Genomic DNA, 23,963 nt, shown 5'->3' with positions numbered 1-23,963 from the left:
TTTAGCCTTTAGTACTTTCACTTGTAGAGGAGTTTTTAGTCTATGGGACAGTGAGTCTTGACTGCACAGCTACACACTTGAAATATTTCTTAAACTGTAAACAACAGCAGCAACAGCAGCAATAAAAACCCAGTGATTCATATGTAGTAGGTCTGGAGTGGGGTCTAAGCATCTACATTTTCAAATCCTATGTGAGTGATTCTCATATGTATCCAAGATTAAGGAAAGAGGAGTACCGTTTCAAGGCTCAGAGGTAAAAAGAAGATCATCATGTGTTTTCCCAATTGTCTGATGCTATTCACTGGGGCAGGAGCAGTGAGCTGTAGTGAGAAATACATGGCTAAGGAGGTAGGGATTGGAGCAAATGCTCTTTCCATGCTCTTTCCTGTGCCTATAGCATAATATTTGTCATATGGAAGGTTTAAATAAATAATGCTTAAAGTTCAGAAATAAAACATCAGTTTTTTTTTTTTTTTTTGTTTTGTTTTTTTTTTTTTTGATGAATCCCTTCAGATTATAAACACTGAGAACTACTGGTCTAGACCTCTCTCCTAAGATTGAGACCTGTGAGGCCCTTCCATGTAGACATATTGTAGACTCAGCCCAACTCCAGGCTCTGCAACCAGACTGCTTGGTTTAGAATCTGGTTCTATGCCTGACCAACTGTGTGTCTTCAGTTATTTTTCCCCCATCTCATAGTTGCAGTGTGAAAATCCCATGAGATTAATATTTGGAAACACATAAGTGACCAACAAAAAGATAAACCTCAATAAATGTGGTTATTATATTTGTTATCCAATTTATTAATCTTTCCCCTATACCCACTTTCCTTAGTTATACCCTATGTAGTGAATGGTAGAACCAGCCCTGATTGCTCAAGTGGAACACCTGGGGGCAGCCTTTGACATCTCCCTCTAATGTATCCTCTATGTCTAGTGCACTTTCTAACACTGTCGGAAATGACAATGTTTTTTCTTACCATCACTCAGTTCAGGCCATGTTTGACTTTGACCAGGACTCCTACAACAGATCCCTCTTGGATCTCCCGACTCTAGTCTTACAACTGCACACTCAGTGTGCAGCTTGCCTCCAGACTCAGCTTTCCAAACTGCAGAGAAAATTATGTCATTGCCTTGCTTGAAACCCTTGGTGACTTCCAGTTGTTCTTAGGATACTGTCAAAACTTCCTCATACATTGAAGAAGGTCTTGCTGCTTTGGCCCTTGTTAACCTCTTCAAGTCTCAGCTCTTTGACACCCTCCTTGCACAATATGCTGCATCAGTTTGGACCTCCCTTCTGTGCTGTAGCTGTGCCAAACTTCTCTGAACATCCCCCAGTGTCATTGTCTCCATCTGGAGCACTTTCACTGTGAATGCAGAATGAAGCATATGAGATGCGGGAGGATTGGAACCTAAAGGAGATGTTGATTATTTCAAGAGCCCCTCCTGTTCTAAATTCTCACATTCTATAATAAAAATACTTGCCTCCTGCATTGGTGATGATGATGATAATGATTGGTGGTTTCTATCCACCCTTTAATTTCGTCAGCAAGCTCCAGCTGCTAAGTCAGAATCTCTCAAAATAATTTAATGTTCTGTTCCAGTGCTCAAGGAAATTATTTTAAAATTCTCACTCAGTATCTTCTTGATCTCTTGTTTGGATTCCATTTCTAATCACCAGTTGGCCTCTGTAAAGCCTTCTTTTATTCTTGCTTCTCACTTCTGGATTTGATAGATTTTTGTTACCCTTTTGCTTAAACTTCAGCTTTTCACAGTGGACTTTGGGTTGCTAGATTGTCCTTGGCAACTGGAGTTGTATTCAGCAGGAATCCTCTATTCCTAACCCAGTCCTGTAAAACCCAACCCAGAGCCAATCTCTGGCCAGAACTCCAGGATCTGCTTTGACTGCCCTTGGAATTAAAAAAGTAAGACATTAATCATTGGACTGCTAGGCAATTCTTTCAGGATGATAATCTATAATTAGTAGGCTCAAAATTGAACTTGATTTTCTTAACAGTAAAGCAGAAAATGCCCAGGTTTTAAGATTTTAACAATGTGTGTCTGTGTGTGTGTGTAAACATCTAAATGAGAAGAACAAGAAATGCAAACCTAATTGTAGCACTAATAATGAAGGAAATCTTGCCAGACAAATTTTAACTTCATTATTGGCTTTAATTAGCAAATGAGTGGACAAATAGAATACAGTGAATGTCCCTGGTCTTGACTTGATTAACACATTGCACAGAGCACTTCACAAAATGATAGCCCATCAGGGCATTTAAATTGTCTTAGAAGTGAACATTTGCAGCAGCGGAGAACTGGCTGGCTGCATGCAAAGGGAAGGTACTAGAAATGACAGGCTTTTGGGAAGACAACGACATGGACCCTGTCTTATTCAGCATCTTTCGTAATGATGTGGAAGGGGAAGCACACAGTGTATTAATTAAATTTGACAAAGATGCTGATTTGGTTAGCAGAGTGAACCTAGAAGGTTTACAACATGGTAAGAAAATAGGAAGAAGAAAATACAGTTTGGAAAAATGCAAATAGTGCATTCTGGGAGAATTAAGCCATTAGAAAAATATTCAGGGATCCTGATACAATAACTGGGGCACATTTAAGGAAATAGAGTTGGAAAGGCCACACTTGTTTTCCTTCCCCAAGTGGGGCATGCCGCATCATTTCTTATACGTCCCCTAAGGCTAAATAAAATCTGTACCACTGATAAGGCTTCAGCAAGTTAATTTTTTTTTACTGAGATTAAGATATTGGGAGTTGATGGTTTCTATACATTTTACTTAAATGGTTCTTTATCTCAGCTATATCTCACTACCATTGTAGTTTTTAATCACTTGTCAACCTTCTGTATAATGGCTTCCTCTTATGGACAGATGACATCTCTTTGGGGTCAGATACCCTTTTCATCTCTATTCAGCCAGGGTTTTTCATTAGGGTTTGGGGCTGCCTGCAGATAGGGATTAATTTCTACTTTGTCAACTATATTAAAATAACTTGTTAAAATAATCAAAACTTTGCATTTGTTTTTCCTAATGGTATTCAGTTTCCTGGCTGCTCGCAGTGACCTTTCAAAGCCTGTTTATCCTGAAAATGTATGTCATAATTAACTTTGATTTATTCCTTTCCTTTGCACACCATTTAGAAAACATGTAATTGCTTTCTCAGTCTGTTCTTTCCTGCAACTCCATAGATTCCATAGATCTATTTTTGACCCAGGCTTTATCAGCCCTTACTTAGTCTGTTGGCTAGATCACATGTGTAACGATGTTAAAATGGTTTGGTTCTAATAGTAGGTTTTATGTTTTGTCAGTTACATGACCATGACCTTAAGGAATGAAGGATTCTCTATCCTGCTGACTGGTTTATCCTCAAGTGAGTATGAGAGAGTGACCCATAGGGTAGAGTAAGTGGTCTCTACTGAGAAAACAACCATTTCTACTGTTCATGCTTCCTGGCCATGAAGATGGTCGGTCACCCACAATAAATACATTGCTTGGTGTTATAAGGTTCTCTTCTATAGGGTCCTGTAGGCCATTTTCAGTTGCTTACTGGTAAGAGTGTTCTTCCCACCCTGTAATTCTAAATGTAGAGAGTCATTTCCCTCAGCTGCATGAAGGAGTTTGGAAACAGGTAAGAGGGAGACTTCAAGCCCCTGGAATGTGCCTTGGAGCACTACCAAATGGCAGTTTTTTGTCATTTAGCCCAGCATCTTCCCTCAGTCCTCCAGGTGGCCTCCTAAGAGGTACTTAGAGGTGTGTGTCAGGTATGGCCCCATATGCCATTTGCATTCTAGGTCTCCTTTAAATTCTGCATGTGTGGGAAAAAATAAGTATCTCAGGTCTTTTGATCTAAAAACAAATTCAACCAAACCACAAAATTAGTGGTTGATCTGGCACAGTGGCTTGAACCTGTAGTTGCAGCTACTTGGGAGGCTAAGATTGAAGGATTGCTTGAGGCCAGAAATTTGAGACTATAGTGTGCTATGATCATGCCTAGGAGTAGCTACTAAACTCTAGCCTGGACACTATAGTGAGACCCCTAACTCCAAAGAAAATTTTTTAAAACTCAGCACTTGGCTGGGCGCGGTGGCTCATGCCTGTAATCCCAGCACTTTGGGAGGCCAAGGCAGGTAGATCATTTGAGGTCAAGAGTTCGTGAGCAGCCTGGCCAACATGATGAAACCCTATTTCTATTAAAAATACAAAAATTAGCTCGGCATGGTGCCATGCACCTGTAATCCCAGGTACTTGGGAGGCTGAGGCACAAGAATTGCTTGAACCCAGAAGGCAGAGGTTGCAGTGAGCCAAGATCAAGCCACTGCACTCCAGCCTGGGTGACAGAGCAAGCGCGAGACTCCATCTCAAAAAAAAAAAACAAAGAAAAAACAAAAAAACAGCACTTGACTCATTGACTTACTACAAATATGCTAATTTTATAAGTATTGGACTTTCAGCAACTTTCCTGATTTTTTCAAGTCCTTAATTTATCGGCCTATTAAACACAATAATTCTTGCTATGTAATATTATTGTGAGGATTGAATGAAACAGTAAGTTAAAGCCCCTTGGTGCACAAAGGTCCCTGCTATCAGAATGCTATCAGTTGTCATTCACTTTCTCTGATCCTCATTTAATCTCATTTGCAAAAAAGCAAATTAGATTTGAAATAGCTTCTTGTTATTTGATGTCTGTTAGCATTTTGGTGAGAATTCAATGATCATGGAGGCAAAAGCAATTGGCAAATATAGAGCCATACTGTAGAAGTCTCAGGTGATCAGTTATTTTTGCTGGGTTCAAGGTGATTTTGTTATGTACCTGGAATTCACTTGGTCCAGATTGACTTAAAAAAAAAAGTCATAAACTAAGTAAAAAGTAAGAATGAACCAAACTGTATTTTTCCATTCCTTTAAACCTTTATTGTTTACATTTAAAGTTGAGAACCAGAATAGTTCCCCTATCACCTAGGATGGGGTTGGCAATCGTTTCCTATGAAAATACAGTTAGAAAATACCATAGGCCTGTAGGTCACATGGTCTTAGTTGCAACTTTTCCACTCTGCCATTATAGTGCAAACACTGCTATAGAAAACACACAAGCAAGAGTGTTTTCCAATACAATTTTACTTACAAAATCAGGTGGTGAGCTGGTTTGTCATGTAGGCCATAGTCTCTGGATACCAGTTGTACAATAATACTGACATGATGATGTTCTAAAAAATATTAAAACGCTTTTGAGTAAATCTAAAGAGTGATGGGTTCTCCCCACCCCCTGACCCCAGGGATGAAGAACTGTAGCAAGGACCTAGTTGGAAAGCTATGTAAATTATTTCAGTAGTATAAATGAATGGGCAAATTAAATTACTTAGACTACAAACCATCCGGTTGAATTTTTGGTTTGTCCATTTACAGTAATCGTATTAACTGGATTGTCATCTCAGACCAACTTCCCAGAGCTTTTTAGATAAAATCCTGAGTGGATAAATTATCCTTGAAGGACAAATCATCATCTTCAGCTTTTTCTTTTTTTATGGAAAAAGCCCACTTTAGAAAGTTTGAGAACATCTAGAACAAAGCAATGGGAATCAATAAAGCTCTGAAAAAAATTGTGAAGAGTACTCATAGTAATTATGGTTATTCAGCATGAAAAAGAGAAAATGAAGTCTTAAAACATGATAAGTTATTATATAGGCCTAATGTCTTCCAAGACCCCTTCTCTGAGTGTCACCTCCTAACCCTCACATTCTTCTTTTTCTTTTTTTTCCTTTCCCAAACCACTTTTAGAAGGGTTCTACTGAATTTAATGGGACAGAGGCTGTTTAAGTGACCATAAGAAAACATTTTTATTCTTTAGAAAAATCATTAGATATTAGTAATCACCCAGAAAAAAAATCATTTTATTCTACAAATGAGGAAACTGAGTCCCATACAAGTTTTACAACTTTTCAAAAGCACCCAGTTATCTGGTGACAGAACTGGATTCAGAAATTGAGAAGCCCAATTCCAAAGCCAGTGGCCCCTGTGATGTGACTCAGCAACTCCCCAAATCTTTATATTAATGAATGATTTGCAACTTACAGAGTATTCTCACTATTTGGTGTTCTTCTTGATTCTCACCTCAGTTCTGTAAGGTAGGTGGCCTTGCGTGCTGAGTTTTAATCAATGTTTTACCACTAACTAGCTTTAAAAGGCAAAATTTAACCTCTCAGAACTTCCATTTCCATTACTGAACACAGTAATACTTATCCTGTTACAAGAAACAGAAGCAACAAGGCATGCAAACATACTGTATGAAACTAGAAAGTGCTGTTCAAAGCAGGATTATTATTTCTGTTTTACAGAAAATTCTGAGACTCAGAGAAATGTAGTGAACTTGTCCAGGGTTGGGAGTATAAAAGTGATGTCATGTGAACCTGTCTCTAGCTGCTCTCCTTCTTTGTCCAGTGCTCTTTCCACTCTAATCATGTTACCTCCTCCTGCGAGCAGGTCTGAGACATAAATGTAGAGGGCAAGGTTGATGAACTGCAGGCTGCTGGGTGTGAAATACCCCTGATCTGGGCTCTGTGTTCCCTGGTTCATGTAGACTCTTGCCTCACACTGTATCTGTTCATCTATGTACTCATTTGTCTAAAGGAAGAAAAGAGAAAGAGTGAAAGGAAAGGAAAGGAAGCAAGAAAGGAGAAGGAAGGAGAGAAAGAAAGACCTATTTGAAGATTAATCTTACATATTAGGACTCAGTTCTCTCAATAAATCTGCACAGAGTTTAGTTGGAGGTACCTACCACTAAGGCCAGGTAACTCTTTGGCCAGCACCACCTAGAAATGTACAGCTCCCACAAGAGGGAATGCTGAGCAGAGCCATCAGCATCTCCATTTTCTTTCTCCATTTCCCTAAGGACATGTCAAAGATGCAGAGAGTACATTACAAACATCATTCTGGGCCTTGGATTGGACTTGTGGCTTATTGGAAAGACATCATGAGGGATTTGGAGTCATACAGGCCAGAAAAGTAATTACAGCTTTGTCATTGCCACCTGACATGAGACTTCAGGTTCTGGCTCTGTGTAATGAGCGTGAGCACTTCACTGGATTATTTGGGGGTTAAATGAGATAACATCTGTAAATTGCAAGACACTGTGCCAGACACATCGTAAACATGAAAATAACACTATTGAGGACTTGTTATGTGCTAGACATTATTTTAAGTGCTTCACATGATCAACAAATTAAACACAAATAAAACACTAGAATTAGGTTAATATCATTCCCCTTTCACGATGGAGGAAACAGACACATAAAGAAGTTGGGTAAGTTGACAGCATCACACAGTTAGGAGTGTTGGAACCAAGATTTGATCCCAGGCAGTCTGACTCCAGATCCCTGGGGTTTTCTATGATTTTTATTTTTTACTGAGACATAATTGACATTCAATAAACTGACTCTTAAAAGTGTACAGTTTGATGAGTTTTCTGTTTTTTAAAAATTTTTAATTTTTGTGGGTACATAGTAGGTATATATATTTCTGGAGTACATGAGCTGTTTTGGTACAGGCATGCAATGTGAAATAACCCTGCCTTCCGGAATGAGTTATCCATCACCTCAAGCATTTATCCTTTGTGTTACAAACAATCCAATTTTAGTTATTTTTAAATGTACAATTAAGTTACTGTGGACTAAAGTCACCTTATTGTGCTATCAAATAGTAGGTCTTATTCATTCTTTCTGTTATTTTTGTACTCATTAGCCATCCCTGCCGCCACCATCCCAGCCCCTCACTACCCTTCCCAGGCTCTGGTAACCATCCTTCTACTCTCTATGTCCATGAGTTCAGCTGTCTTGATTGATAGATCCCACAAATAGGTGAGAACATGTGATGTTTGTCTTTCTATGCCTGGCTTATTTCACTTAATGACCTCCAGTTCTATCCATGTTGTTGCAGATGATAGGATATCATTCTTTTTTATGGCTGAATAGTACTCCATTGTATATATGTACCACGTTTTCCTTATCCATTCATTTGACGTACATACATACTTGTGAGACCATCACCACAAATGAGATGAGGAATACATACCAACAACCCCCATGCTCCTTTGTCATCTCTTCTAATTGCCTATCCCAGAAAACCACTAATCTACTTTCTGACTCTATAGACTCATTGACATTTTCTAGAATTTTATATAGATGGAATCATATAGTATGTACCTTTTTATCTGATTCCTTTCATTTAGCATAATTCCTTTAGGGTACATTCACAGTATATCTGTAGTATATTCTTTTTTATTGTTTAGTAGTATTTCATCATATAGATACAACCACAATTGGTTTATCCATTTACCTGTTGATGTGCACATGGATGTTTCCAGCTTTTGGCTATTCTAATTAAGGCTGCCATAAACATGAATATACACGTATTTATACAGGCCTTTGTTTTCCATGTTTTTAATCACAAAACTACTATAATGCCTGTCTCTGTTTGAAGTGGGTTCCATAAACCCTAGGATAAGTAAAAAATGATGGCCTAGCATGACATTGTTTTCTTGAAATCGTACATTATTTAAGAGAGAACCCTGTAGGTACATGGTCTTGTTTCTTTTCTGGAGTAATGGCAGAAGAGAAAGAACCTCTTGCATACCCCATGCTCACATGTGGAAACCTTTCTAGGATAGGGGGAGAGAGTAAAAGGACAAAGGGGCTGGGTTACTGGAATTTGATTTGCTGGAAAGCAAAGCCCAATCTACCTGTCACAGTTTTTAACCTGATGTGTTTTCAGAACAGTTATTGGTGATGAATGACTGGTCCCAACCGCATTACCTGCCAAAAGTTAACGTGAAAGCTCCAACCACTTAAGCAGGAAATGAGATCCCTGGATGTTCCCAGAGTCAGTGAGACAATTAATCTGATTTACATCCATTGCATTTCAGAGAACTAAAATTTCGTCTGCTGCTTCTAAGCATTCATTCGGGGTGAACCCACATTACTCTAAGTGAAACCCCTCAGTCAAGCTGTTTATAAACTACACAGTGGCTAACAGGGATGGAAAACCAATGGAAGAGCTCAGAAATCACAGATAATGCCAAGATGGGAGAATGAATTAGACAGGACTGCACATGTGTGGAATAAAGAAATAGATCAATTGGGTTAAAACTCTGCCCAGCAGAGAACACAAGGACTTGATAACTTTCCAAGACTGAAGTGATAAACTAAAAACTCCAGACAGTAGAAAGAGACATAAGGTTGCTTCCCAACGCAGGAAATGAAATATTCTTGGAGATTAAAAGAAAAAAAACTAGGGATCTCATGGCAGTTAGTTTTTTATATTTTGTTTTTAAGTTGTCCTCTCCTGTAGGATTCACAAGCACTAATATGACACAGATAAGATGGAAGTGATGTCTAGAGGGCAGATAGAACATTAACTGTGGCTACAAAAATCATATCTCATGGAAGGAATAAGAGAGAACAGCCTGCAGAAACAGCCTGCAGAGAACTTGCCTGTGAGGAGCCTGCTGAGTTGATTCTAGGATTGAGCAGAGTTCTGTGTTAGCAATTCTCATTGCTTAGGGGGCCAGTGATTCCAGGGGATCTTGAGACATTATTTCCACTCTTCTTGGCTTAGAAACTTTTCAAAATAAATAGGCAATTATTTCTTATTTTAGACTTATCTTGCAGTCTGCTTCCTAAGGCACCGCTAACTGTTGCCTATGGTAGTAACCACAGATGTCAAGTGAATTTGAAGAAAATTTGAATAGTTCTCAACAGTGATGAACCATTCTGACTGTGTTTGATTTTTCTTAAAATCAGTGATTTTAAATGATCGGTGACATTGATAGACGAAGAAGACCAAGATTTTAGTACTTACCTACAGATATGATTAGCAAATGGGAGTTATGGTCATGCCAAATTATGTCCGTGTTCTAGCTGACCTCTGGCTGACCTCCTTTTAGATAACCCTAAGTCACTCTAATTACAAAATATTTTATTTTAACAAATCTTTATTGAGAACCAGCTACGTGTAGGCAATGCAGAGATGGAAGGCACTGACACATGAATGGTGTCCAGGAATAGGTTCAATGTGAGTAACAGCCTCAGTAGGAAGCAGAATTTGGTTCAACTGAAAGATTTCAATGAAGGGATCACATGCAGAGGAATTGACAGGGTAAGAGAGCAAATACAGATAGGGTGGCATCTAAAAACATAGCATAGCAGGTGGCCTCACAAAAGCTGTGGTCAGGGAAGGACACAGCATCTGCCACAGATGCTCAGCTACAGAAGGAGCAGGGCAGGCATAGCCGAAGCACTTTCCCCTCTGCTTATGTCTTCTTTCACCCTTCAGTCTCTTGCTGATGCATCCCATTGGCCAAACCCAACTTGAAACCATCAGCAAGGTGTATGCAGGCAACAGCTTCCTTGGCCCCAGAGTGGGTCAGAGAAAGAAGAGACTTGGGATGTGAGAGGTGGAATAAGTATAGGAGAACCTCTTCAGTCTCCCCGTTTTGCCATTCAGCATCTTTTCTTGCTTTTTATTAAGAAACAGTTTCCCCCAAAACAGAGGAGAGAAAAAGTCTCACCAGCTACCATATTTTCATAGGAAGATGTCAATTCCCTCACATATCTCCCTGAAATTTAATGGACACTTCTGGAATTTTTTATTTAAGGTAGGAAGAACAGAAAAATCAAGTAACATGAAATGTGCATGGTTTCTATAGTTATCACTTCTATGGCTAGTCCCAAGACCTATGTTAATTATCGTAGCTTTCCTCTGACACCAGCCATTCTTTACCTTCACCCTCTGCCATCAGTTCAAGATTCTTTGCTTGGGAGAATGATCCATGACTTCACAATGGAAGGATCTAAGTTCTCAGTTGCTCAGGATTGATTAGGTTGCCTTAGTTTTCTATTTATTATTAAACTTTGATGTACCAACAGAGAGCCCAGTGAATCTCCTGCGTTCCAGACCTCGTTCTCTTTGCTCCTATTAAATAATTGTCTAGCTCTCATTGGGCTTCTTTTATTGGTTTTATACACCTGGAAGCCACCTGAAAGCAAGCTTAAGAGATACAGTCTGCAAGTGTCAGCCTCTTGGATCACAGAACAGAGCACAGGAGGGAGGAAAATGCAGAATATCCAGAACAAATGACCTCGGTGCTGGGATAAGCTTGGCCTGGGTCACGATCCTGCAAAGGAGTCTGAGCTTAGATCTGGTTAGAAGTTCAAAGGTTCTATTTGAAGCAGAATCGAGTGCCAATCTAGGCAAGGATGCAAGGGTTCAATGACTTTCGCTCTGTTGTGCCCAAGCTGCTGACACCCACCCGTCAGACCTTTATATCAAGTTACCATTGTCTCACAATAAACTCATCATCATAAAAATAGCTGTATTTCTTACACACCAACTATAATGCTACAACCTTTAATAAATTGTAGTGGGCATATACTAAGTGTTCACACTTTGCAAAAGTCTTTCACATACCTTCCTGTAAATTAATGTTTCAAATGAATCTGTGATTGTTTGATCAGCTTTTTAGATAAGGAACTGAGACTTAGAGAAATTAACTTTCCTTAAAAGAGAAAGTGAGTAAAAGGCAAAAAGAAGATTCAAATCCAATCTGATGTAAAAATCTATGTTTTTATTGCCTACTTTATGCTGCCTCCTGTAACTTCACTACAATCCTGCAGGGGGATTACTATTTGCATTTTATGGGCAGGGAAACAGACGGAGAGAGGTCCAATAACTTTCCTAAGTCGCATAGCTAGTTAGGAGAAGAGGCTGGGGAGCCACCCTACTCCAAAATCCATGTTCTTTGCATTCGATATAATTTTAGCTTACACTGAAGAGCAAGTTAACAGAGACGGGGAGAGAAGTGAGTGAAGAAGCATTTGGCAGGGGCCAGTGACACAGTAATGACTACATGGCAATAGCTTCCTGGAAAGCAATAGTACACCCAGTAAGGTAGGGTGGAGCCAGTAACAGATCAGGAAGAAGGAGCAGATGAGCTTGGGATAAGGAAGAGAGGTGTGAGAAGGTTTTGCACCCAGCTGAAGGTCACATTTCATTTGCCATAAACATAGCCTTTCTCGAATTCTAAATTCAGTGGCAGATTTTTTTTTCAAAACAAAAAGAAAGAAATATAAAACAAATCTCTTTTTAATCTACGCCTTTGCCTCCACTCTCTCCACACATACAAAAAGAGAAATAGAGCAGTGCAGTTCCTGTTGGTGAGTTACCATGGAGACAGCTTCCACATGATCTCCAGCCATGACTCACCACTGCAGGAGTCTCCAAACTTAATTATTTATTAATGGGTTTTTACCAGGGCAGCCTCCAGAGGTGGAACATCTTGTTTCCAAGGCTGGGACAGCGGTGAGAAATGGAGGCAGAAAACACTACGCAATTACAAAGAATTAATTAGAACCTCTGTAAACGCACTGACAAACATGCCTTAGGAGAAACTGTGGTGGGATTTGAGGGTACTCAGGTGTTTGGGGGAGAAAAAGCGAAAGTGAGCAGTGGGTCTCCAATAGTTCTTTCTTCTGTGACACTGAAAGAGTCCCTTGTACTGTTCCTTCCATGAACTAGTTATTCAAGTTGGATTAGTGACCTACAAATTCCAGGAAAAAATAATTTACACTAAAAAATAGAAATATATGTGTATTTATAAATATACATATATAAATATGTGTGTGTGTATATGTATATATATATGTATCTTCAGTCTTTGCATACCTCCCCAAGATAACATAATCAAAGTGATGTAGGTAAACTAATTAATAAATGAGGTGCTTAGAAATGACATCAGTTGTATTAGAGCAAGGTCTTGCTGGGAAACATAAGTGATTCCTGAGATACCTATTTACATGATTGCACATGAATTTTTTCCTTTACACTTAAACCTAGTGAATGCAAATGGAATGGAAAAAGGAGGAAGGTGGTTGATTAACCAGTTAGTTAATTTATTGGTTCATTCATCCATTCAACTACAGAGCTATTTATTCATTCTTCTGTACTTACCAGGAATCACTGATTGGAATATCACATGGTGCTTGACCCATGGATGGCTCAGTCTAGTAAGAGACATGAGACATGTACATAGGTCACTAAATTCATGGTAAATGATTATTAATTATCTTAGGAGATGGATAGGTGGAAGGGAATAACAAATGAAAAGATAAACTTGTCACAATAAAGTTGTAGAATGAATAGTGACACTTTGTGTCTGAGATGAAGTTCATCACCCACCGATGTTCCTTCCAACTCGTAAGATCTCTCTGAATCTATGTCAAGTAGTCAACTCATTTTGATGTTGGGTTATTTGAATAGCATACAAAATCTTATCTCAGTTCCATTATTGAGTTTTCTTATATTTATTGCTGTGTGGCGTATCTATCTGCCGTAACGAAACTGTCGAGGATCTGACTGGGATAATTCAGTCTGTCCTTTACTGAGGTTTAAACTTCCACTCCAAGTTAGGGAATAATTGTTTGGCAATTAGTTTTCTTATATATTTGAGTATGAAAAGAGACGTTTAGAGCACTCCATAGCATTTTAGAGCTAGAGAAACATTATAGGTTATAAAACAAATAAAAGGTACTGTCTCTTGGTTATTATATGCCAGGTGCTTCTCTTATATTAGCTTTAATCCCTAAAACACTGCAGGGTAAGCATGACCAGTCAAAATTTTTCATCAATGAGGAATTTAGGCTTGGAAATATTAATTAACAGATCTAATATTCCAGAGTTAGTTAGGAAAGCTAGTTTGTGTTGAACTCTAAAGCCAGCATTTGTTTGACTGGACACTGATCCAATCTAGCTTCAATTCCCTAGTTTCATAGGGAAATTAAGACTCAGAAATTTGAGACACCCTCATAGTCATTCCTGTTAACAAGGTTTTAATTAACGAGAAACAATTTGCTAAATTGTTATTTTTGCTAAAATTAATAACCAACATCAAAATTAACAGTAAGCCTTTAATTCTCATTGAAGTCAGGAATGCTACAAGGATTCATGCAATCACAACTATTATTTAACATTGATCCAAAACTTTAGTAATGGAAATGAGAGATGGGAAAATTAGGTAGAGTTACAAGAAATAGAGAGGAGGGAAAGTTAATAATTAATTCTTTGATGAAATCAAATGGAACAATTAAAAATTCTAATAAAGCAAATATTAGAATTTAAAACACTGATTGGTTTCAAATTATATGTTCAAAAGCAACAGCTATGAAAATACAAGGGACCCAGAATAGCCAAAACAATTTTGAAAAAGAAGAACAAAGTTAGAGGAGTCAAACTTCCTGACTTAAAAATTTACATACTGTTAGTAAATGTGTACTGGCATAAGAATAGCCACACAGATCAAAATAATAAAATGAAGAGTTTAGAAGTAAACTCATATTTAGACTCAACTGTTGTCAAGGATGCTAGGGCAATTGAGTGGGGGAAATAATAGTCTTTCCAACTAAAGATACTAGGATAACTGGATATGAAATGCAAAAGAATGAAGTTGGACTACTGCCTTACAACATAGACAATAATTAACTCAAAAATAGACCTGAACAATATATTAAAAAGAGAAGACTCCATCAATAACATAAAAAAAGTTTAAAACAGGCAAAATTTATATGAGAAAAATTATAAAACACTCCTGAAGTAGAGTTGGACAAATAGACGTATCATCTTCCTGGAAGGAACATTCAACATCATTAAAATATATTATTTTAAAGTTAATATATAAATATCATAGGACCAAATTAAAAGGAAAAATTTTTATATGTTTTTTTTTTTCTGGAGCCAGACAAGTTTATTATAAAGTACATTTGCAAGAACAAAAAGGAAAAATAGCTGAAATCTCTCTGATTAAAACATTGTGAACAGAACCAATAATAGACTTATATACAAAAATAGAATTTATAATACCATAACATTTCATACTACTGGGGGAAAGATGAACTTCTTGATGAATGGTAATGGAATATATGAATAACAAAATAAAAAATGAAAATTGGTCTATTCCTTATCCCGTATACCAAAAAAGAATCCAAAATGAATCAAAGATTTAAATGTTAAAAACTAACATATAATGGAATAAAGTATGAAGTAATTATTTTATGATCTAGAAATGGGAATAATTAATGACTCAAATCCACATTCAGTAGGGGAAATCTTGAGATATATGAACATATATAAATGTATATAATTATATATGATATAATCTATATAATAAATATATATCATATATATTATAATATGTAAATATTTATAATATATGTATAATTTTAATGTATAATATTATGTATTTTTATATGTATAATTTATATGTATAATTTTTGTAAGTACCAAAATAGTTTGTAACTTACTTGCAAAACACACCAGAAGAGTCAGTAATCTTAACATAAAAAGAACTTCTAAAAACATAAGAAACAACAAGACAAATGCGTGAGATATATAAAGACATTGATTTACAGAAAGTAAAAAACAAATGGTCCTTAACTTATGAAAAGATGTTCAACCTCACTTGTAGTAAGAAAAATGAAATTTAAAAACGACACTGATATGCCATTACTTTCCTCCCAGATTGCCAAAATCCAAAAGGTTGTCAAGCACACTATTTGTGAAACTTCAAAGATATACACACTCTTGTAGATTAGCAATGGATATATTAAATTACACAAGCAATATGGTAACATCTAGCAAAATTATATATCCATGTAACAGATGCATATATATTGACCCGTTGACCCAGCAATCTTGCTTCTAATAATTTGTCACAATGATACATTCCAAAAGTACAAAAAGACATATTACCAAAGACGTTCATTACAGCACTGTTTGTCATAGTAAAAGACTGTGTCCCCAAGTGTCCATCTATAGGGGACTAGTTAAATAAGCTATGAGTGTTCACTTCTGTAGCATATATACTAAAACTGGAACAATACAGAGAAGATCAGCATGGTTCCTGCACTAGGATGGCACTCAAATTCGTGAAGTGTTCCATGCTTTTTTAAAAAAACATTTAACACTAAGCAAAGCCAGCATGCTTATGGCAACCTGTTTAGGGCTCAGTTTTGTTTTGGCACTAGCTGAACACAAAGGTTCTTGTTTAATTCTCAGCCTAAGTATAGGGGATGATAGGGGAGAGGGAGTCTGTGTTCTCAGCCTCCTGAATACTTAACATAATTTAAATATATTAAAAAAAGATCTCAGCCTCCTGAATACTTAACATAATTTAAATATATTAAAAAAAGAAAAGTAAGGTAAACCTGTGCTACAATTCCCAGATGGGTAAGTGTAGCCCCCAGAGCTCAGCCCAAGGCAGAATCTAAATCACACCATTTCAAGATTGTGTGTGTGTGTGTGTGTGTGTATATATATATATATATACACGTATATATATGTGTGTGTATATATATATACACACACACGTATATATATGTGTGTGTGTGTATATATAGATATATACACGTATATATACGTGTGTGTGTATATATATACGTATATATATATGAAATAATGGAGTGTGGCCAATTATGATTGTAATTTTTTCAAAAACTGTGGCTCACAAAGTTGTCTATATTAGTTTAAGGAGACCAGTGAATTTTTTTAATTCTTTTTATTTTTATTGATTTGGGGATACAAGTGCTGTTTTGCCACATGGATATATTGCATAGTGGTGAAGTCTGGACTTCCAGTGTAACCATCACCCAAATAGTGTTCATTGTGCCCATTAAGTAATTTCTCATCCCTAGCACCCCCTGCCCCTCCCACCTTTCCTAGTCTTCAAGGTCTATTATTCCAATCTCTGTGTCCACATGTACACATTATTTAGTTCCCACTTACAAGTGAGAACATGTGTTTAAGACACTAAATCATTGATTTCTTTAATATGCTTGAAGTCACTTTGTGATTTGTTGTTACTTTTTAACCTTTTGTGTCTGCTCTGGGAAGAGTGGGTTCTAGGTCCACCTTTTTGCTTTGTGAGGTCAAGCACAGGTGTCTGCTCACCCTGCATGGCTGACCAGAGAAGGTGTTGCAACAGGCTCTGCCTTTTCGAGAAACCTTGCAGGATGAACAGGCCAGCAGGGATGCCCTCCTATATGTTCTGATGTTTTGTTTTTGTAAGAAGAAGGAAAGACAGAGAACGTAAAACTGTACTGATAAGTTGTGAGTAGGGGGAGGGATAGATAGCATTAGGAGATATACCTAATGTAAATAACAATTTAATGGGTGCAGCACACCAACATGGCACATGTATACATATGTAACAAACCTGCACGTTGTGCACATGTACTCTAGAACTTAAAGTATAATTTTAAAAAATAAATAAAAAAGGGTCTTGATGGCCAGGTGTGGTGGCTCACACATGCAATCCCAGCATCTTGGGAGACCAAGACAGGGGTTTGAGACCAGCCTGGGTAACATAGCGAGAGGTTGTTTCTACAAACAGTTAAAAAAAAATTAGCTGGGAGTGACAACATATGAGATCAGGGTGGTGTGGTGGTAGGTGGCTGTAGCCCCAGCTACTCTAAGCTTAGTCGGGAGTATCTTGAGCCTAGGAGTTCAAGTCCAGCCTGGGCAACATAGTGACCACCCGTCTCTACAACAAATAAATAAATAAAATAAGAAAGGGTCTTGAGAAACTGGCTGGTCAAATTGGATTTACAGTAATATTTTTCATTGCTGGAGTGAGGTAGCAGCTCTCCTCTGTAGCTGAAAATTGTTTCAGTTGGGGGTGGAGGAAAAAGAATGCCTCTAAGTTTGATGTTAAAAATAATCACATAGAAGCATGAGCTATATGTTGGAAGTGCCCTGGTTTCAGTCCACGTACTTAATAGTGGTACATAATCCTAAAGAGTTTTAAATGTACATAAAAATATAGTTTGAAATTATTTGCTTTACTGTTCACATTGTAGATCACTATAATTTCAAGAAGTGGCATTATAAATAAAAGGAGGCACTTTAGGATGCTATTTTTAAATCTGTATTTGAATTCACCTGATCAAAAGTTGTGTTTTTTTTTTTTAAAGAAACACATGTCTAGTCTGTCCTTTTAAACTAATTGTTCTCTTAAGCTATGATACAAATCAAGTCATTACCAGTTAACTTTCAAAGCACATCTATTTAATAGTATCGTTTTGAAAAAATATGCTACAGGTTAAAAAAATGCTACATAAAAATGAGAAGCTGCTGAATGTTTTGAAATCTGTTGTTTTTTTAAAAGGTAAATTAGCTAAAAGATTTATTTAGCTAATCATACAAACAATTTTGTATGATTCAATAAAAGAAAACACCAAGGTATAATAAAAATAAAAACAAAACAAAACTAAATAAACTATGAATACACAATGAAGTATTATACTAGTGTGTAATTAAACATGTATTTGTATTCTGCTGCTCTTATATGATCTTTGGGGATGTATTAAGTAAAAAACAATAAAACTATTGGAAACATTTTTGTATAATATGGCACAACATTTAATTGAGAAAGAAGGGACTAATATATATTTTATATCTATATATATCCATATATTCATATGTATATTTAGTGTACATATAAATATATATTAAAGGATATATGTACATAAATCCTTTATTTTTAAAGTGGATAGATATGGAATATAAAAGGGCATATATACATATAAATCCTTTACTTAAAAATGGAAGAAAACACTTTTTTTTTTTTTAACAGAGAATAGAGACAGGATTGAAGTTAGACTTTTCTAATACATTTTGTTTTGTAGGTTTGACTTTAACACCATGTAAATGCATATACTTTTGAAACAAAATTACATAAGACTTAAAAAAGGAATTGCTAATAATTAAAAAAAATCTTTGAATTGAGTTGTTGGAAAAATGATGCAGAGAGAAACTGTTTCAAATAACTTTAAAATGCAGTAATTTTATTGCATGCCCTTAATGGATTAAATGCAGAAGATAACAATAATTAAAACAAAACATAAACACACCAAAGCTTATTGTTAGTCTTTGTGTGTGTGTGTACAGAAAATAATTTGTGAATAAACAAAGATTTTCAATGTTAAAGAAGAGATCATATCTAAAATCAAATAAGATATGCCAAGAAGTTTAATCCCACATTTCAGTGAAAATATCAGTAATGAACTTATACTGTATTTTCTTTGGCAGGAAAAAAAAATACTTGAAATCATGACTAAAGCAATAGCAATGAGCACCCCTAATGCTCAGCTCATGAACTTAATCACAACATTAATCCAGGGATCTTTGAAGATATGACTGATTCCTGATTTGAGGTAGAAAATGAGTCTAGATCATTGAAAGTATGAAAGTTACAAAAGACAGTTGGAGTTTGATTCAAAATGATTCAGATAAAATTTTAAGGGGCTTCCACTGCCCAAAAATGGAAAATTTGAGTGTTAATAAGGATATTAAAACACAGCATTATTTTAAAATTCATCAGTTTATAATATCAAAAAGCAAAACACAAAAATATCCTTATTGCTTACCTTTGGAGAAGCAGAAAATCAACTCATTATTTGAAAACTGATAAGCAAGAAAAGGTTTATATGGCAAAACATGATCATTAATAGTAAAACAATTTTGAAAAAATATTGTGATAAAATATTTACACTCTCGGATAATAAAATATTATAGAATATTTAAACCATGTGGCATTAGTACAATAATAATAGAACAATAAAATAAAATACACATCCAAGTATATCTGTTATTCATATGATACATTTAGCATTCAAATTATTGACAAAGTGCTAGATTGTTTAATAAGTAGTTCAGACATAATTGGTTAACTATTTGAAGAACTAACTTTCATTCTACCATAGCAACATCAATTCCAGATAAAATCAAGAGAATGTAGAAGTTGGAGAAGGAGGAATGGAAAGATGGTAAAGGAGAAGAAAAAGATAATGGAAAAAAAGAAAATGAAGGGTTAGATAAAGAGAAGAGTGTAAGAAATAAAAAAAAAAAAAATCCAGTGTTGGAGTGGGTCAAGATTTTCTAGGTAAATACCTCAAGAAAAAAGAAAAAAGAAAGTATTCAATAAAATGAACTCTAGAATCAGATTCTCTAATTTTAAATACCAAGCTCTAACACATAATAATTGGTATGCAACTTGGGAAAGACACTGAACCTCTCTGTGCCTCAGTTTCCCCACTGAAATAAGGATAATTGTATGCATTTTAAAGGTGGTTTAAAGATTAAATAAAATTGAATGTGTTAAAAATTTAGTACAATCTGAAATCTATAGCCCAACTACATAAATCTGGGCTATTACTGAATGCAATTTGAAATTTTACATATTAAGAACTTTATAACAATAAATACAAATGACAGACTGAGAAAATACAACATGTAAATGTCTGTAATAGATGAAAGAGTAATAAAATTATAACTACATAAAATAAATATTCAAAGGAGAAATAATAAAAGATCATTAATTTATAAGATAAGAAATATCAATGATAAGACTTGAAAAAATATTCAACTAATTAAAATCAAAGCAAAGGAAACTAAAATTAGATACTCATTGTCTCTTTGAAAAAAAACTGAAGACAAGATTCAGTATTGGTGAAATTATATTAAAACTGCTAATCTCTTAACACTGCTGGGACAAATACATCATTAACTCTCTGCCAGGGTAATTTAGAGGCGTGGGTCAAGTCTAAATTTACGCTAAGAAAATGCTTAGGAAATTAATATATTATACAAAAATATTCTTTATACTATTATTTGTAATAGTAAAAACCTAGTGTCAACCAATGTATCCAGTATATCCAAAGATATATGATTTGTCAAATGTATTTTGATATATAGAAGAATTATTAATGACATGCGTATGCTATATTACAAAGTTTTTAAAAGCAGGTCACAAATAATGCTTTCATCATGATATTTATTTTGAATAAATACATGGTGGCATTTTTTTTCTTTTTACATGTGCATTTTAAAAATTTTCTTCTGTGAAAACACATTTATTTTGTAATTTGAAAAATTTTTAAAAAGCTTCTCAAGGTTTGAAAAATAAGTTATTATAATTATACTAGCTTACCGTGAGTTGGTAGTGATGTTTTTCTTGCAAGTAAAATAAATAAATAAATAAATAATAAATAGTGCTCATAGCTATGATTCCTGGCATCTCTCAAGGACTATAATGAGGAAAAAGTCCAATCTGGCTGGCAGGTTCTTATGAGTTTTTATAGATCGTGGTGTCCCTCCTATATGACATCTTAAGGTGACCTAAAAAGGAATAAATTCTGAGAAAGGTTTACACAGAGTAAGCTTTTCTAAACATTGCAACATCTTTCCCAGTCATCATCTCAGCCTAGCAAACACCTATCACCTTCACAAGTGACATCTCATAATAAGAACAGAGAGGACTATTTTCAAGAAATTGGGGGTAATGGACTTGTTGATTTCAAAATCATCCCCAGTTCAGAGTTGTTCAAACTTCAAGGTCCTATCTAGTAATCATGTATTCTGTTTATGGGGTCTTGGCATTTAGAACATGTCTCCTACTCATTGGTAATGTATGCATCAGATTTTCCCATACTCTTCCAACATCTTGGTGTTGGGAATGTTGCTTAGACCCATATACCCTCCAATTATCCAGCATTCAAATTTCATAAGATTAATAACATTACTACATAAATCTTCTATATCAAATAGGGAATAAGTGAAGAACTTGAATCTATTTCACTGTATCCTAACATCAAAAGTAGACTGTAAAATATTCTAAGATAAATGGGGATGCATTTCTATCATATGTAGACTCTCTCTATTGATAAGAAAATATAGAATATTAGGAAGGATTACAAGCCAAGGAAAATTTGAAATATCTTACCCGTTAAGCTAATTGTCCAGCATTGCTTACTTTTAGTCACTCTGCAATATGCTCTGATATGGGCAGAAAGCTGGTTTAGTGACACCAAGCCAAGGGAATGACTAAATAAATTTGTTTTCTGATTAGACGAGTTTAACTATCATGATTCTCTACACTGATTATTTTTTCAACAAGTATTTGCTGAACAACTACCACATGCCAGTCACTGTGATTAGTCTGTGGGATACATCACAGAACTTCAGAATTAACATCTTAGTGATAATCTTTTGGCATGAGTGAAAGGAATTTCTAAATGTGTACATCAGGAATCAGCAAACCACAATTTGCAGGCCAGATTTAGCTTTACTACCTGTTCCTGTTGATAAAATTTAACAAAACACAGCTATAGTCATTCATTTATATATTGTCTATGGTTGTTTACATGCTACAGTAGTGGTTTAGTTACAACAGAGACCATATGTAATGCAAAGCCTAAAATATTTACTGTTTTGTCATTTATAGAAAAGGTTTGCTGACCTTTGGTTTAGATAACACTAAAATCTCAGGTTTCCTTATAAATTCCCGTGATTCATTCACCCCAGTCTATTCTTCAAACAACCTCCAGAGTCATCCTTTTTATATGAAAGTGGGATGATATTACTCTGCTCTTAAAAATGACAATGACTTTTTATGCTCTTACAATGAATACTACATTCTTACACAATGCCTGTCTTTTTTTTTTTGGTTGCTGTAACTGAATACCCAAGAAGTAATTTATTAAAAAAAATAAATTTTCCCAGCACCATTTATTAAATAGGGAATCCTTTCCCCATTTCTTGTTTTTCTCTGGTTTGTCAAAGATCAGATAGTTGTAGATATGTGGCATTATTTCTGACGGCTCTGTTCTGTTCCATTGATCTATATCTCTGTTTTGGTACCAGTACCATGCTGTTTTGGTTACTGTAGCCTTGTAGTATAGTTTGAAGTCAGGTAGTGTGATGCCTCCAGCTTTGTTCTTTTGGCTTAGGATTGACTTGGTGATGCGGGCTCTTTTTTGGTTCCATATGAACTTTAGAGTAGTTTTTTCCAATTCTGTGAAGAAAGTCATTGGTAACTTGATGGGGATGGCATTGAATCTGTAAATTACCTTGGGAAGGATGGCCATTTTCATGATACTGATTCTTCCTACCCATGAGCATGGAATGTTCTTCCATTTGTTTGTATCCTCTTTTATTTCCTTGAGCAGTGGTTTGTAGTTCTCCTTGAAGAGGTCCTTCACATCCCTTGTAAGTTGGATTCCTAGGTATTTTATTCTCTTTGAAGCAATTGTGAATGGGAGTTCACTCATGATTTGGCTCTCTGTTTGTCTGTTATTGATGTATAAGAATGCTTGTGATTTTTGTACATTGATTTTGCCATATGCAGAAAGCTGAAACTGGATCCCTTCCTTACACCTTATACAAAAATCAATTCAAGATGAATTAAAGACTTAAATGTTAGACCTAAAACCATAAAAACCCTAGAAGAAAACCTAGGCATTACCATTCAGGACATAGGCATGGGCAAGGACTTCATGTCTAAAACACCAAAATCAATGGCAACAAAAGCCAAAATTGACAAATGGGATCTAATTAAACTAAAGAGCTTCTGCACAGCAAAGGAAACTACCATCAGAGTGAACAGGCAACCTACAAAATGGGAGAAAATTTTTGCAACCTACTCATCTGACAAAGGGCTAATATCCAGAATCTACAATGAACTCAAACAAATTTACAAGAAAAAAACAAACAACCCCATCAAAAAGTGGGCAAAGGACATGAACAGACACTTCTCAAAAGAAGACATTTATGCAGCCAAAAAACACATGAAAAAATGCTCACCATCACTGGCCATCAGAGAAATGCAAATCAAAACCACAATGAGATACCATCTCACACCAGTTAGAATGGCAATCATTAAAAAGTCAGGAAACAACAGGTGCTGGAGAGGATGTGGAGAAATAGCAACACTTTTACACTGTTGGTGGGACTGTAAACTAGTTCAACCCTTGTGGAAGTCAGTGTGGCGATTCCTCAGGGATCTAGAACTAGAAATTCCATTCGACCCAGCCATCCCATTACTGGGTATATACCCAAAGGACTATAAATC

General features: G+C 35.8%; 1 long non-coding RNA gene and 1 other non-coding gene across 2 annotated transcripts in view; both read left to right on the top strand.

Annotated features, from left to right (window-relative positions):
• Positions 1-23,963, top strand: part of LOC134760219 (uncharacterized) — a 453,492-nt gene that overhangs the window by 316,858 nt on the left and 112,671 nt on the right. The gene's annotated exons all lie outside the window — the stretch shown is intronic.
• LOC112129323 (U6 spliceosomal RNA) lies at positions 15,898-16,004 on the top strand. The gene has a single exon (XR_002911725.1). It is a non-coding gene; the product is annotated as a U6 spliceosomal RNA (small nuclear RNA).

Source organism: Pongo abelii, chromosome 16 (assembly GCF_028885655.2).
Source record: "Pongo abelii isolate AG06213 chromosome 16, NHGRI_mPonAbe1-v2.0_pri, whole genome shotgun sequence".
Classification (NCBI taxonomy): domain Eukaryota; kingdom Metazoa; phylum Chordata; class Mammalia; order Primates; family Hominidae; genus Pongo; species Pongo abelii.
Note: the sequence above shows the minus strand (reverse complement) of the source record. Positions and strands in the feature narration are given on the sequence as shown.